This window comes from Musca domestica, unplaced genomic scaffold (genome assembly GCF_030504385.1).
Source record: "Musca domestica strain aabys unplaced genomic scaffold, Musca_domestica.polishedcontigs.V.1.1 36, whole genome shotgun sequence".
Lineage (NCBI taxonomy): Eukaryota > Metazoa > Arthropoda > Insecta > Diptera > Muscidae > Musca > Musca domestica.
In genome coordinates, this window is record NW_026712318.1 from 9,266,734 (window position 1) to 9,271,135 (window position 4,402).

Here is a 4,402-nt window from a genome sequence, read left to right on the forward strand (position 1 = left end):
TGTGTATTATTGAATAAATAATAAATAGATCAAGTCTTTAATATTTCACGAATTAATATTTCGACGTAAATTCGTAAATTCAAAATTTAATTAATAACAGAGTAACTGGCGTAGTATGTGTGGCAATGGATTAAGGTCAACAGGTCAGGCTGTATTTATCAAATTTTTGAAATATAATACACAGTCGTGATGTGAAACGACGGCACAGAGAAGTAGACCCACAACACGCGCACACACACACGCATGCACACATTTCAACATCTTGGATACACACAAAGGATATCGCAATGTGACACACAACAACATCCCACAACACAAATAAAAATATAGGTAGGTTTATATACCTATATAAGGTATGGTGTATTACTAGACAAAATATACATTACACACACACACACATCCACACGCCAACTTAGTTACCTTCGAACGCATGTTGCCAGCCTAGCTGGGATATAGACAATCAACAAATTTGGGTTATTCCCCAGAGACACATAAACCAGATGAGTAATAACAGGAAAGAGCAGGAGGACAAACAACAGGAGCAGCAGCAGCATCACCGTTTGCCACTACCCAGCTAACAATTTTTTCCGAGGGCTCTGATGTCCGATTTTTTGTCGAGATTTTCTGCCGTTTCTTCAGAAAAGTTTCCGAGTAATCTGCACATACTCGTTTCTTTTGTTTTGTTTGAACAAAACAAAGCTAAAGAGAAAAAAACAGCGTATACAGAGATTTAACTCTTTTTTGGCGAGAATTTCTAATGTTACTCCAGAAAAGTTTCCGAGTAATCTGCACATACTCGTTTCTTTTGTTTTGAAAAAAAAAAAAAAAAAAAAAAAACACAAAAATTCTGACATTAGCAGAGAGTTAACTTTTTTCTGTTGAGATTTATTTTACCGTTCCTTTCGAAAAGTTTCCGAGTACTCTGCACATGCTCGGTTTAAATTAATTGAAGAATTTTGTGTATACAACTTTTTTGTTTTTTTGATTATGATCAGTTTGTCGTCAGAATTTGAACGGAGCACGAGTGCAGTGTGTTGCAGTGAAAAGTTAAAATGAAAATTAAAGGAAGATTTGGACCTTCAGTACCTTATGGTAAGTAAGCACCTTTCTACAATTACTACTTTTATTAATATCTTGAATTGTTTAGCTACGCCGTTTAAAAAATCAACGCCATGACAATGTAAACACTTTTACATATGAAAATTTTAAACTTATTTTTCAAACTGGCGAGGTCAACGTTTTCGTGGCACGAAATGTACCAAAATACAGCTGTAAAGGACATCTAATTTATTAGGCTCGTTAAAGGTTTGTATCCTTGTGTTTTAAACTCTTTGATAATGTAAATAATATTTTCATTTTTATTACTTAGATGCGGCATTGGAACATATTCCGGGAACTATGGGAAGTGCCATATAAACCCATATAAAACATTTCTTCAAATCGGCTAAAGATAGGCTTAACAAACCTTAAGCTGGGCCAAAATCGAACTCAGTCAACCTTAAACTCCTTTTTCATCTGCGAATAAGCCAGCCGATGACTTGATCCAGCCAAATATGCGCTTTATATATTTCCACCCTTAATTATATTGATTTATATTGAATTGCAACTATTTATATTTTTTATATATTAATTTCCGTATTCCTTATATTTTACAAAAAAACTGAATACAAATGTTCTGTCATTAAATTGAAAAATACAAACATAAACAATTATCTAAAAACTAGATAAAGTTTTATTATTTCTTTATGTTTTTCGATTACAACTATAAAATAAATGTACCTTTTTTTGCGAATTTCGTATCAAACATCCTATTATTTTCCGAATGAATTATTCGAATTTTTTCCGATTTTCGGATAAAACTATAGAATAAATTCAGATTTTTTTCAGAATTTCGAATCAAACATCCGAAAATTTTCAGAATCTCGGATCAAATATCCGATACGTTTCCGAATATCGTATCAAACATCCTATATTTCTCCGATTTTCCGCTAAAACTATAGAACAAATTCAGATTTTTTTCCGAATTTCGTATCAATCATCCGAAAATTTTCCGAATTTCGTATCAAAACATCCTATATTTCTCCGAATTTTCCTTTTTTCTTTGCCGAATTCTATACGAATTCGCCCCAAAACTCTTAAGTTCTTTCAGAATTTTTTCCGCAAAATCTTTCAGAATCTTGGGCAATCTCGCACAATTTTTTTCCGATTTCTTTCCGAATTCGACATCAGAGTCGGAAACTTGTGCAGAGTTTTTTTCCGAATTCGGAAGAAAATCGGAAAAAAATGTTTGCTGGGTACATACATACACACACACACACCCACCTATACATATTTACACTTGAACACAAAGCCATAAACACAAACTAATGGCTACGAAGGAATTTCGTCGGTCGGTCGGACTTAGTTGTTTGTTTGTGTCTGATGATGGTTTGTCATGTGTAGCGAGATAGACTGGATTCTAGGATGAACAAACAACGTTAAACAAATAACCATATAAACATACAGACATACATACAAATGTGAAACTACCCAGTAAACAATTTTTTCCGACTGCTCTGATTTTAGATTTTTTTCCGAAATTTCTGACGTTTTTTTCAGAAATTTCTGATAGAAATTGGTCCGATTTTCTAAACGTTTTTTTTTAGAATTTCTGCACATTTTCCTGTGTTTTTAAGCGAAAAAAACTCGAAAAATGTACAAACGGAGAGAGTAGATTGTCTATTGCTCTGGCATATTCTCTCCCACATGTAAACGGATGGTGGTGGTTTGACACATTCTCTCCCATAGTAGTTGTTGTTGTGATCATTCATTTCAAGATCTCAACAACAACAAAGCGCAAAGCAAAAATGCTATTTGTTATTGTTATTGTGAACTGTTAGATTTTCCGTTGTAAAAATGTGCGTTTTGTTGTTGTTGTGAATCAGCCTCTTTCTCTTTCGTTCCCAAAAAAATATGATGGAAAAAAATTGCAAAAACAACTACATACCGGTTTTCTATGTGCACTGCTTTTTATTTTTAGTTCTTGTTTAGCAGTTGAAACAGAAACGTGCTACTGTATGTTATGTTCCTAATAAAAATAATATTTATAATGTAAATGTATTATAGATGTAATATTTAAACTACATTTTTACGAAACCCGAAATAAATTGTTTGTTTTTTAAATAAATATGTGTTTTTTTTTTTTCATTTTTAAGTGGTGTGACGATTTTTTCGATATTTCTTCCGAATTCTGAAAGATTTCTTTCAGAAAATCGGAACTTTCTCCCGAATTCTGAGCGTTTTTTTTTTCAGAAAATCTGAATTTTATTCCGAATTTTCTTTCGAATTCTGACCGATTTCTTTTAGAAAATCTGAATATTCCGCCGAATTTCCAGACGAATTCTGCCCGATTTCTTTCAGAAATTCGGAGTTGTCCTCCGAATCTTTTCCGAAAATCTAATTTTTTCTCCTATTTTTTCAAGAATTTTCACCGAATTCGGACCGAATTCGTCCAGAAAATCTAATATTTTTTCAGATTTTTTTCAGAAAATCTTTCCGAATTCGGTGACCACGTCCATACAAATTTCGTACCGAAATCGGAAGGAATTCGGAATCAGAATCGGACATTTTTTCAGAGATTCTGACAGAAATCGGACCGAATTCGGCAAAAATTGTTTACTGGGTAAATACTGCCTATGTCATGGGAGTGACAAAAAAAAAAAACGAAACGAAACGAAACAACGAACTAATTCACAGTTTCTTTCTCATAAAATATTGTAGTCTAATTTGTATGTATGTTTGAACACGTGCGTATTGAAATTGAACTATGGCCACAGACAATATGAAATGATTTTTGAAGGGGGGATTAAATGTAAGGCGTTAGAAACCCATGTTACAATGAGTCATCTTTAAGTATTCGTAAGACAAGGGGATACTTAGTGCCCCCACTATTTCAATGTTACTATTAATGACAATGAAGCTTCAAATAATAATAACAACATACCGTCTGTATTACCTGTAAGCTAAAAAAGTAAGCACAGGCTGTAGTCTTTATTTGTCTATAATGAAGACTGCACTAAGAAAAATCCCCATATCTACTACATCATGTAACAAGTAAAAGGTCAAAAGTCGGGCGGGCCGACTATATGAAACCCTACACCACTATTTATACCCTACACCACAAGGTGGTCAGGGTATTATGCCTTTGTGCGTTTGTTTGTAACAGGCAAAAGGAATCGAGATAGACCCGTAGTTCCTTTTAATGATCTGCATAGAATCACGTTCTGAGTCGATTTATGCATGTCCGTCCTTCCGTCTGTCCATGTATTTTTGTAAACAAAGTACAGGTCGCATTTATTGCCCGATCAAGAATAGTATGGAATTTTGCACAAACGACCAAATTGAGTCTAGAAACTAATACGTC

At 33.6% G+C, this 4,402-nt stretch overlaps 1 long non-coding RNA gene across 1 annotated transcript; it reads left to right on the forward strand.

Annotated features, from left to right (window-relative positions):
• Positions 1–572: 572 nt before the first annotated feature.
• LOC131803967 (uncharacterized) lies at positions 573–1,568 on the forward strand. Its single transcript, XR_009342848.1, has 3 exons — positions 573–1,092; positions 1,148–1,305; positions 1,370–1,568. It is a non-coding gene; the product is annotated as an uncharacterized LOC131803967 (long non-coding RNA).
• The last annotated feature ends 2,834 nt before the right edge of the window (positions 1,569–4,402 follow it).